Genomic DNA, 12,631 nt, shown 5'->3' on the forward strand with positions numbered 1-12,631 from the left:
TAGCTTCCCACAAGACCATTCATGGACTCTCAACTCTTGACATAGCATGAAGTCCATCATTCTCTAGGCTTTCTGACAAAAATCCAAGCTTTTATCTTTTCCTATCACATTATGGATGGGTCAGTTCCAGTTCAAGTGTAGAAAATTAGTTTTTCTACTTTGGAAGTACTAGTCTTGGCCATGGTACAGATCAAGAAGCTGTCTTAGCTTTAGAGGTGCCAAATAATATTCTAGTATAGTGGTTCTGAAACTTTTTGGTCTCAGGACCCCTTTGTACTCAAAAATCATTGTTTATATGTTGTTCATGGTTGTATCTATTGATATTTAGTGTATTAGAAATGGAAACTGATAAATTCTTTCAAAATGAATTTAAAATCATTTAAAATAATAGTAAACTCATTGTATCTTAATATAAATCAATTTTTTAATGAAAAATAACTATTTTCTAAAACAAAAAAGTAAGGATACTGGCATTGTTTCACATTTTTGTAAATCTCTTTAATGCCTGGCTTAATAGAAGACAGCTGGATTCTCATATCTGTTTCTGCATTCAGTAGATTTCAATATGTTGTTTTAGTTGAAGTATATGAAGAAAATCTGGACTCACACAGATATATAGTTGGGAAATGGAGCATTTTTTAATGGGCAAATGATGTCTCAATATTATTATGAAAACCATTTCAACCTTGCAGAACCACTGAAAAGGTCTAGAGGGTCCACATTATACACTTCGAGAACCCACTGGCTTAGTATGTATTTGGGGGTTGGGGAAGATAGGGAGTTGATGCTGTCCTAATTGGATGTGAAGGATTCAACAATACTTAGCCCCAAAAGATATACGCTCCAAAAAATGTCTTCAATCTTATAAATGAGGATCAGTAAACATATGTGCCATAATCTTTCACTTCCCTATAACCTCATTAATTTGATCAGGGTAGCCTGATCAATCTACGTGTGTGTATGTGTGCGTGTATGTGTGTGTGTGTGTGTGTGTGTGTAGATAGTTGTATATATGCATATATACATATACATGTATGTGTACATATATACAAATATGTGTGCATGTACATGTGCATATATATGTATTATGTATATGTGTATATATACACATACATGTTATATATGTGATTATATATATATATCCATATCACCTTCTGAGGCAGCATTGTATAGTATAGTAGAGAGGATACAAGACTGGGATTCAGAAGCCCCAAGTTTGAGTCTTGGCTCCACAACATAAACAAAAGCTCTTTGGAATCCTCAATAATTTTGAAGAGTGTAAAGATGTCTTGAGACCACCAAGTGTGAGAACCTCTGCACTGGGTATCATCTGACACCTCTAAAGCTAAGGCCACACATTAACCTATAGTGGGTCAGGACTGGCACTTCCAAAATAGAAAAAAAAAACAAACGAAACTTGTCCTCTACATTGGAGCTGTGATTGACTCATCCAAAATTTGACAGGAAATAATACAATCATGGATTTTGTCAGAATATGGGGAGCATTCTGGTCTTCAAAATATAGAAAGCTTTGAGAACCCACAATGATCTTGGAGAAGGCTGCTCTCAGGATTTGGGATATCACCATCCCAAGCTCTCCCTGGGATTCCTGGTTCCTTCTTCACTCAGCGTTCAGGGAAGGTCAGGGTCAAGGCCAATCTAGAGGAAAAAGGCACTAGAGGAGTGAAGGAGAGTAGTCTAGGCTAGAGTGAGACCAGAGGGCAAAGCTTTCTATTGAGAATTCTAGGAATTCTTTCTGGGGTATTATAAAAGTCAATTCATTAAATAAGTTCTTCTTCATCTTCTCAGGAATGGTTGGTTTGGTGGTTGGTGCTGAGATATAAAGATGACTAAAATACAGTCCTCAAAAAAAGTTTACAATTGAGTAGGGAGAGATTACACTTGTATGTAGGTGACTATTATCAAAATTAGACTACCATAAGTGCATAATATGTCTATATAAAGTGCCATAATCATAGCTTTTATATAAAGCTCTAAGGTTTGCAAAACACTTTTATATATGCCATCTGTTTATCTTTATAACAACCCTATGAGTTAGGTGCCATTGTTCTCTTCATTTTACAGATAAGGAAAATGAGGCTTAAGTACTTATAGTAGGCCAAAACAAATAAGTGTCAGCATCAGAACTTGAACTCAGGTCTTCCTGAATTCCAAGGCCACACTCTGTCCATTGCACCACCTATGGTACTGTGAGATAATATAAGGGAGAAGTCATTTTCAGTGCTGCAATGTGGTAAAGAAAGGCTTTATGGGGAAGATGACATAAGGATCTTTGAAGAATTAGATGGGTATGAACAGGTAGAGATGAGTAGGGGAGAGGAGCAAGGTAGGACAGTATAAGGATAAGTGACAAGGTACCTCCTCCCCTCCCCAAACAAAATAACTCAGAGTAATGAGACTTAGGTTTTGTGTTTTTTTTTTTTTCCACAATTGGCTGCATGCTGAGTTTTGTTGTCCTGGGGTGGCAGGTGAATGAAAACTGTATGGCTTTGCTGAAAAAGAACTCTACCTCATTGGCTACATTAACCGGCATTTTTAGCTTTCAGTAAAGCCTTTATTTCCGTTGGGTAAGGCTACAAATCTTCCTTTAGTGTTCCTATAAAATCCCCAGCCTTTCAGTAGATCTTATTACAAACCATTGATTAGCTGACACGGCAATGGTTGTCCAGCCCAACATGCTGCTGCTGTCCCTGTACAGAGCTGCTGAGAATGCCACTTCTACTCCTCCTACAGAGCTTCAGACAGCAGGAAGCAAGCGACCCTGCTTTATGTCAAACTTTGGGATCTCGGCCATTATCATAGAGTGGTGGTAAAAAATGGGAGAGGGTAGGGTGGGGAAGTGGAGGGGGATAGCGTTGCCTGGCATGTCACTTGTTACGTGATTAATTGGTCAAGCAACAATTAAATAGTCAAATTACAAGAATTTTCAAAGTGAAACCTTTCCTTCTGCTCCAGAACTGCAGAATCATTATGTTTTCTGTAACTGCTAGACCATGATCAGTGCGATTTGTCTGTAGGAGCAAATCTGACTTAAAAGAAAAACAGACAAGCTTAAGTCAGGGTCAGGAATTCTTAACCTTTTTTGTCACGGACCTCTGAGAATGCTGGTGGAAGTCTTTGGATCTCTTCTAATGAACTTTTTAAATGTTTTTAAATGCATGAAATTAAATACATAGAATTAGAAAAGAAACCAATTACATTGAAATGCTCTTGTCAAAATATTTTAAAAACAAGTTCGTGAATCCCAGGTTTAGAACCCCTGAGCTGGCTAGAGCAAGGGTTAAGGTTAGCCAGGGGTGGGAAATCTGCCGCCTAGAGGCCGCTTTTGGCCCTCTAGGTCCTCAAGTGCAGCCCTTTGACTGAATCCAAACTTCACAAGACAAATTTTTGGCTGTGTGATGGCATTTCATTGGCATTGTTCGATTGATTTGCCCTATGGGAAACTAATTGGAGGAAATGAACCAGTGTCACACAGATAGACAGGCATGAAAGGGTTGGTTTTGCATCACAGGGGAGAATCCTCACATTGGATAAGGTCATAGAGACAAAGTAATTCGTAAACAATCTACTTTCTAAGTTTGTAAGTTTTTTTAAAATACTTTATGATTCTTTAAAATGCATTTGTGACAGAAGACATTCTAATTTTCCACAAGCTACAAATAAAAAGCAAGGAGATTACTCACATCACCAAAGGTCAAGGAGCAAGCCTCTAATCAAATTCAGACATCTTCACTGTTAATTTTTAGGTATAGATGAATTATTATCCATCTGACCTGTTTATATTCTAGGATAGAACTTTAAATTAGGTGAAGCTTTGGTGTTTCCTTTTTCTGAGACTGTCTCACATCTATGGCATGTCTCTACATGCCTAGGTGACCAGTGCCCTCAAATTCTCTCTCCCTTCCCAAATGCTTCACTCAAGAAAAGCTCTGGGATTCGTTCACACTAAAGTGGGAATAACTGCTAATGCTTAATGTGCTATCTCTCCCATTTTATCTAAAAGAATCTATTTAGGAATTTCAGACATTCATTCAATGGGTATGGAGGTATTTTATTCATTTGTTTATTTGTTTGAAACAATGACGAGTAACTAACTTTGCATCATTTTACCCCCTAAACTTTAGTACCTTCCTCAATTAAATAAAAAGATTGAAGAAGACCATGTCTAAGTTTCTCTGTCCCATCTCTCAGGTTCTAAGATTTGAGGTCTAATGATCCTTAGATAACCCAAATGGTTTCACTCTCAATTTATCAGAAAAGATCTAGCATATCCCTGTTGCATATGATGCTTACTTTTGGCTTTAGATAGATTTTTTATGGTATTAAAAAAGGTCCTTCTATGCCTGTGCCTTATAGAGTGCTATGTTATACTTTATCAAAGGCTTTTTGTGCATCTATTAAGATGATAGTGATTTGCAATGTTTTGGTTTTTAATATGATCATATTAATTGTTTCCCTGATATTGAACCATCCTTATATCCATGGTATAACTCCCACTTGATAATAATGAATGATTTCTTGGATAAATTCTGTAGTATATTTGATAAGATTTTATTTAAAATTTTTGAGTTGATGATCATTAAGCACATAGGCCTATAGTTTTCTTTCTGTGTTTTTATCTTTCCCTGGTTTGGGTATTAGGGCTATATTTGTCTCATAAAAGAGTAATGGTACTGGTAATGTACTTTCTTAATTTTTAGAATAATTTGTAAAGTGTGGGTACTAATTATTCTTTAAAATTTTAATAGATTTATCCTGTGAATCCATTAGTACCAAAAGGTTTTTTTCCCCCTTTGATAATTCCTTTACAGCAGGATCTGTTTCATTTTTGGAGATTGGTTATTTAAGATCTCTATCTGGTCTTCTGATAGTTTGGTTATTTTTATATTTTTGAAGACATTCCCCTATTTCTTTTGTGTTCTCTGTTTTGTTAGCATTTAACTGCACAAAATACGTTTCAATGATTCTTTTTTATTTCTTCTGGTTTCACTGTGTTTTCACTTTGCTCAGTTGCTATGTTATTGATTTGAATTTCTGCTATTTTCTTTTTAATTAATTAGCTAAGGGTTTATCAATTTTGTAAGTCTTTTCAAAGAACTAGCTTTTAGTTTTATTTAGCATTTCTATGAATTTTTTGTTTCCTATTCATCTATTTCCTTTGTAATCTTAAATATTTTCTCTCTTATTCCTATTTTAGGCTTATTTGTTGGCTTTCTAACTCTTTAAATGCATATTCAGTTCATTAATGCTCTTTTTAAATATTTTATTGATGTGTGTTTATAAGGATAAAAATTTTCCCCTGAAGACTGACTTAGCTGTATCACAGAAATTATGGTATGCTGTTTTATCATTATCATTTTCTTTTACATAAGTTATTGTCTCTATGATTATTTGTTTTTTGACCCCCTGGTTATTTAGGATTTCATTGTTAAGTCTTTAATTGGGTCTATATCTTTTGTTTGTGGTGCCTGAACCAATTACTGTTTTTATTGTATTATGTTCTATTAAGAATGCATTAACTATTCCTGCCCTTCTATATTCATTGGCAATGTCTCTGTGCTCTATTACATGGCCAGTTTTTTTAAGAGTTTCATGTGGTACTGAGAAATATGTATATTCTTTTGCTATCTCAGAAAATGTCATGTCTTTTAACTCTAGTTTCTCCAGCAACTTTTAGGCAGGATGTCACCAGGTTTTGTCCATAATGTGCCATGCCTGCCTCTTCATTATTACCTCCACTGGACTTCTGCCTTCTTCCCTATTTTCTTGAACACATTTAGAAAGTTTCTTACTAGCCTCTTGCTAACACTCTATTAATATTGTTGTCCTTAGTTGCTTCATTTATTCACTCCTCTTGAATTTCTATTGTTTGAGGTATTTGAGGAGCAAATAATTTCTTTGGTTTTGGATCTCTTGCAAAAAATTTTTCAAACACCTCTTCATTGTTGAAAGCTCATCTGTTTTCATGTATGGTTAAGCTCAGACTTCCAAGGTAAGTCACTCTGGACTGCATTCTGAGCTCCGCTGCTCCTCAGAACTCATTATTCCATTCTTAAGTTTTCTGGTGGGTGCAGAATAGTCTTGCATTATTTGAATTTTCTTTTCTTTGTATTTGAAAGTTTCCTAGTGTCTTGCAGAACTTGTTTCTGATTTGAATTGTCAAATTTAAACATTTAATTTCTTGATGTATGCAGCCTTGTTTTTTTTTTTTCTGGAGGTGATATGTGTATTCTTTCGATTGGTACTTCATTTCCTGTGGTCAGAAGTTCTAGGTAGTTATTTCCTGCATTATGGTTTTTTGTCCTGTTGTATTCTTGTAGAAGACTTCTGATCTTTAGCTTTTCTATACACAACCTGTCTTCAAGATCGGTATGTTTTGCTTATACAGTGAACATATTTTCTTTTAATGCTATTGTTTTTTGTTTCTCTTCTTCTAAATTGTCCTTCACTTTTGTATATTTGCATCCCTGGTCTATTGTTCTCTCTTTCATTTCTTTGGTGAGATTTGCTTTCACAGGTTCTGGTTTTTCTATTCTGTTCTTTGTTTTTGCTATGTGGGCCATAGATTCTGTTCTCATTATTTTCATTCCTCCATTAAACCACTAAGGAATAGCAAGCTGTGGTTCCATGTCCTCCTCACATTCCACAGGGTCCTCTGTCTCATCGAGTGTGAGATCATTTTCCTTTGTTTTGCAATGTTTATTCATACATGCCTGAACTTGTTGACTAGATCTGGAGGCCATATTTCCTTCTGCTGCTAATATTTCCCCTGATTTATTTGCTTATGTCCAAGGTCTTCGAGTTTTCTTCTTGCGGAGATCTTTGGTAATTTCAGACTTCCTCCCCTTCCCCTTTCCAATTTCCCCCTATTCATTTTCTGACTCTGTTCCTTCTGAGGGGACTGGATCTCAAAGGATCTCAGCCTCATCCCGTTCTTGACAATTCACTATTCATCAACTTAGGTCCCAAGTGGTTTCTGGGTGATTGGAACTGGCCCCAGCTGGATGCTATGCTTTTTCTCTCAGGCTTAGTGGAGTGTTGAACACTCCCCTTTTTATATACAAGGTGTCTTATTCTAGTGTCCTGTCCCTGTCCCTTGCTCCTTAGTTCCCTGGCCTGCCATAAGCAGTTCAGAAAGACTCTTCACTGGTGCCATGGTGTTGTCTGAATTAATACTGTCTGGTGCTACAGAATTGTCCTCCCAGCACTAGAAGACAATTACCTTTGCAATGCTAATATTATGGAAGACTAAGAAAACTTCTACATCCTGGAACCTAGGTCTGCAAGACACTGGAAAGGTGGGTGGAAGGGGAGGGGGGTGGCTGCGGAGATGTGTTTTATTGTAAGTCTGTGTTGGGTTCTTAGGTCTACCAATGCAGTAGCAAGAGAGGTGGGGAAGGGATGTTGAATGAGCTCAGGGTCAGTGACCTTCAGTTCATAGCTTTCTGCATTTTTTGACTTTCTTTTGGATTCCCAGTGTCCTAGACCATGGAGACAGCTGAAGTTGCATTATCTTTGTTGCATATCTATTTTCCAGAAGTTGGAGGGGGTTGTAGAGATCAGAGAAAATGTCCAGTCTGCCATCTTGCTGTTCATGTGACCAAGGACCTTTCATTCTATTGAGAGGATGCTACATGAATTCAGATCAGTAAGCACAAAGTTATTTGGGGAACAAGGGGAGTGTTAACAATTAGAGGAATAAGGAAAAGTATCCATAGGAGGTGGCAATTAAAATGAACCTTGAGACGAGCTAGGGATTCTAAAAGGCTTAGGTATGAACAGAGTGAGAATTCCAGGCATGGAGGAAAGCCTCCTCTGAGGAATGGAGGAACAATCTTCTGGAAGACTTGGAGGTTCCTTTTGGACTGACAAGTACTGTGAGACTCTGATGGGCTGGTTTGGCAGGAACACAGAGTATGTGATAGGGAGTAAAGTGAAACAAGTTCAGAAATGTAGGTCAGACCAAGGCTGTGAAGAGCTTTAATAATAATCATTATAGCTAGCTAGCATTTATACAAGGCTTTAAGGTTTGCGAAGCATCTGACATATAATTTCTTGTTCAATCCTCACAACAGCCCTGTGAAGTTGGTGTTATTATTATCCTCATTTTCAACTGGTGAAGAAACTGATGACTTGCTGAGTGTCATACAAGTAAGTGTTTGAAAGAGAATTTGGGGGCAGCTAGGTGGCACAGTGGATAGAGCACCGGCCCTGAAGTCAGGAGGACCTGAGTTCAAATCCGGCCTCAGACCAAACACTTGACACTTACTAGCTGTGTGACCCTGGCAAGTCACTTAACCCCAATCGCCTAAAAATTAAAAAAAAAAAAGAAAGAGGATTTGAACTCAAGTCTTCCTGACTCCAACTTCGATAGTCTATCCCCTATGCCACCTAGCTTCTTTAAATGACTAATCAATGAGTTTGTATTTAATCCAAGAAACCATAGGGAGGCATTGAAGATTTTTTTTAATTAGCACAAATTAAGAAAAAGTTAAGGCTTGTTAAGAAGGAAGGAAAAAAAAATTTATTAATTACCTACTGTGTGTCAGGAATGTACTAAATGCCATCATTTGATTCTCACAACAACACTGGGAGGTAGGTGCTACTGTTATCCCCATTTAATGTTGAGGAAACTGAGGCAAATAGAGATTAAGTGACTTGGCCAAGCTCACACAGTTAGTAAGTGTCTGTGGCTGGATTTGAACTCAAGTTTTCCTGACTTCACACCCAGCACTCATCTGTTGCACTGTCTAGTTGCCTGTGTTAATTGTCTTGAACTAATCTCTCATAAACAAATTCTGGTGGGATACTGAAGACCGACGTACATGAAATCTATAAACCCTTCAAATATTTACTTATTCCTAACATCTAATATTTATTTAGCATCTTAAGCCTTAGGAAGTGATTTACAGGGGCAGATAGGTGGTGTAGTGGATAAAGCGCCAGCTCTGAAGTAAGGAGAACCTGACTTCAAATCCAGCCTCAGACACTTACTAACTGGGACCCTGGGCAAGTCTCTTAACCCCAATTGCCTCAAAAAAAAAAAGAAAAGAAAAGAAAAGAAAGAAAGTGGTTTATTAATGTCCTCTCTTTTTATCCTCATAATAAACCTGTAGATGAAGAAACTGAGGCAAAGAGAAATAGAGTGCCTTGCTCATGGTCACACAGTTACTGTGGATCAGAGGTAAGGTTTCAAGTAAGATCTTGCTGGACTCCAAATCCAGCATTCCTTCCATTATATCACATTTTTCCCTGGCAGCCTTTGCTGTAAGTCTGGAAAAATCTCTATTTTTTTTCAAGAATTGCCTTTCTGGTGACAGGCTCCCTGCTTTAGAGTTGTTCCCATCCCTCGTGTGGCCCTCTGCCCTGCTCGTTTTCTGAGAAATCCAATGTCTGGAATCTTCTCTGCTTCCAGTTCCCTAGCTAATTGGATATCAAGACCCCATGACATCAGAGATGCAAAGCTTATCGGACCCAGGGTGAGATCTAGCTCCTCCCTTCCTGTAAATACTCCCTCTTTTCAGTTGCACTGAGTTGCCCTGATACATGGAGTGAACACCAAGTCTCACCTCTGAAATGGCAAGAGCTTACGTGGGCTGAGTTCCGGGAGCAGCCTCTTGAAAGGCAATTACAGAGTCTTTTCTCCTGCCACGGCCTGAAACCATTCTGCCAGAAACTCTCTAACAATATATCCCTGCTTCTACCCCGCCTTTCCCTATACATCCCTGTCCTGCTTTAGAGGTGCTGGTCCTTGGGATGCTGCTCTAGCCTTGAAGGTGGAAGCTACTGGCCCAGTTTGAGGCAGGGGTATAAATTATGTCCTAATGTTCTTTCTTGTTTCTCCTGTGTCTCCCACAATTATCCCTTAGGTGTCCTTAGTTAAATCATGTGGTTTCCCTTTAAATGTGAAAAACAAAAGAACTTATTGCTTTAAGCACTGGCTGGATTATCAAATTCTTCCACACCCCAACTGATAAATGATCAATGGACGTGAATACACAGTTTTCAGAGGAAGAAATTAAAGATATCAATAACCATATTTTTAAATGTTCTCAATCACTTATATTAAAAAATGCAAATTTAAATAACTCAGCTACTACCTCACCTCCATCAGATTAGCAAAATTGACAAAGAAGAAAAATGACAAATGCTGGAGGGCCTGTGGGAAAACAGGTACCTTGATGTACTATTGGTGGAGCTGTGAATTATTTCATTCTGGAAAGCAATTTGGAACTATGCTAAAAAGCTATTAAAATATGCATAACCTCTGAGTTAACAATACTACCATTAGGTCTATAATTCAAAGAGATGAAAGAAAGAGGAAAAAGACCTAGATGTACAAAAATATTTATAGAAGCTCTTTTCATGGTGGCAAAGAATTGATGGAGGTAGCTGAACTCCCATCAGTAGGAGAATGACTGAACAAGTTATGGAATATGAATGTAATATGATATGATGAATGTAATGGAATATTATTATAATATAAGGAATGATGAAGAGGATGATGAAAGAGAAACCTGAGAAGACTTGTATGAACTGATCCAAAATGAAGTGAAAAAGAACCAGGAGAAGAATTTGTACAATAACAGTATTGCAAAAACAAACAACTTTGAAAGACTTAGGAATTCTGATAACAGAAAGACTAATCATACTTCCAGAGGACTGATGATGAAACATGCTACTTGTCTCCAGATAGAGAGGTGATAGACTCAGAGTATATGTATGTGTGTGTGTATACACACACATACATGTATAAGTATATGTGTGTGTGTGTGTGTATATATATACTCTCTCTTTATATATATATTATATATATATATACACTCAGAATATATATGCCTCAATCTGCATGTATACATATATACACACATTTAGGCATGCATGTATGTGTGTATGACATGATTAACACAAGAATTTGTTTTGCTTGAGTATGTATTTTTATCAAGGGCTTTATTTTTCTTGCTTTCTCAATGTGGCAGTGGGGAGAATGATTTAGGAGTGAGAAAATTCAGAACTGAAAATAAAATAAAACCAGATTTTAAAAAATTCTTCTACATCGCCCTTTGTAGTATCAGCAGTGGATCCCAATAGTCTAGCAAAGTACTTATAAACTTATACACAATACCTATATAGTTGTCACTTATACACTTACACACAGTACCTATGTAGTTGTCACTTTAAAATTAAAGTTTGTTCTTTTGCACTGATTCCTAGACACTCAAACCTTTTGATGGTTCTGGTTGCAGAAGAGTGAATGTTGTGGCTTATTTACAAATCTGCAATGGATTCCAAGCCAGTGGTAGTTAGTAGCTGTCTGACTTTTCCTTGTTCAGTAAGTCCTTAATCAAGGTGGACTCCTCAAAAAGAAAAGGGGCACAAGTTCAGACAGTCAATAAGGTGATGGAATTCAGACTCATCCAGTTCAATTTATTACTGAATCTTATGGAGTTGTTTTGCTTGAGAGAAGTATGGTGGTGCCTATGTCTCAAGGTTAGTGACTCCTTTTCTTGCTTTCTTGCTAAAGTATATATTGAAAATCTGCACAAATCCTAATTTAACCTATTGCTTGGTTTCAAGGAGTGCAGATTTGGGATCTTCCATTGTTTTTATTTTTTCTTTTGGATTCACAAGCTTTCTTGGTGAGAGTGGAGGAAAAGGAATTGAAAAAAAATTGTTGACAAGGGTGGGGAGAGTTGATGGAAAAAAAATCTGGTTTCTTTCTGTTTAGTATTTTGAAAACTGCTTGGAAATAAACTGTTCAGAGAGAGAAGACAAGCGAATGAAAACATCTGCCACCTGTGAAGGTCCTCATCAGTCATTTGCAGGCCTCCAGCTGACTGTCCCTAGATTTGAACCCAACTAGAGGGTACATGGTTCCAGAAGTACTAAATACTCCCAATATGAGGTGAAAGTCTAGGCCCTGGCCTAGATGTTTACTCCAACATTGACTTAAAGAGGGTGAGCTAAGCAAGTTTTGTTACTTTTTAATCTTCCTGAGGTTAGATAAAGGAAATGATCTGTGTGCTGTAAATTTCCATTAGCCTCATGGATGAAAGCACTCACCTATTTCTCCTATGGGAAGACAATTGTTAGAAAAGCAAGAAAACAACAATAAAGACACTCGCATAGTTTGTTGTGCCCACTGTTTGTCATTTTCCCTGAACGTCAAAAGTATGAAAAAAGAAACCAGATGTCCAGTGGGCCAGAGGAAATGAACGAGGCTTTTCAAAGCGTCGCAGAGACAGTCACATACTTGAGAATTCAGCCTCTGGTTCATATTCATGAATTATACTGAGAATACAAAGCAACTGGAACTGTCAACTTCCCGTCAAAGTCTTAGAGACAGTTTCCAAAATTTAATTGCCAACTAAAATGTTTCCTATCTGTCAACATTGACTGGCCTGCTTCCCTACTACCTCCACTTCCTGGTGTGCCCTGCTGTGATCAGATCCCAGGAGTATTGGATGACAGATCTGGTAAGGACCTTGGAGATCATCCGGTCCAACCTCTTTATTTTGCAAATGAGGAAACTGAGGCCCCAACTTGTTCAAGGTCACGTAGGTAGCAAATGACACAAAGTCAGCTAGTTTACTTTCTTCTATACTGTGAT

At 37.5% G+C, this 12,631-nt stretch overlaps 1 long non-coding RNA gene across 1 annotated transcript; it reads left to right on the forward strand.

The window, feature by feature from the left end:
* The first annotated feature begins 2,751 nt into the window (after window positions 1–2,751).
* LOC114026155 lies at window positions 2,752–12,135 on the forward strand. The gene is made up of 5 exons (XR_003567103.1): window positions 2,752–2,830; window positions 7,129–7,319; window positions 7,559–7,669; window positions 8,097–8,172; window positions 11,750–12,135. It is a non-coding gene; the product is annotated as an uncharacterized LOC114026155 (long non-coding RNA).
* The last annotated feature ends 496 nt before the right edge of the window (window positions 12,136–12,631 follow it).

Source organism: Vombatus ursinus, unplaced genomic scaffold (assembly GCF_900497805.2).
Source record: "Vombatus ursinus unplaced genomic scaffold, bare-nosed wombat genome assembly UNPS02014833.1, whole genome shotgun sequence".
Lineage (NCBI taxonomy): Eukaryota > Metazoa > Chordata > Mammalia > Diprotodontia > Vombatidae > Vombatus > Vombatus ursinus.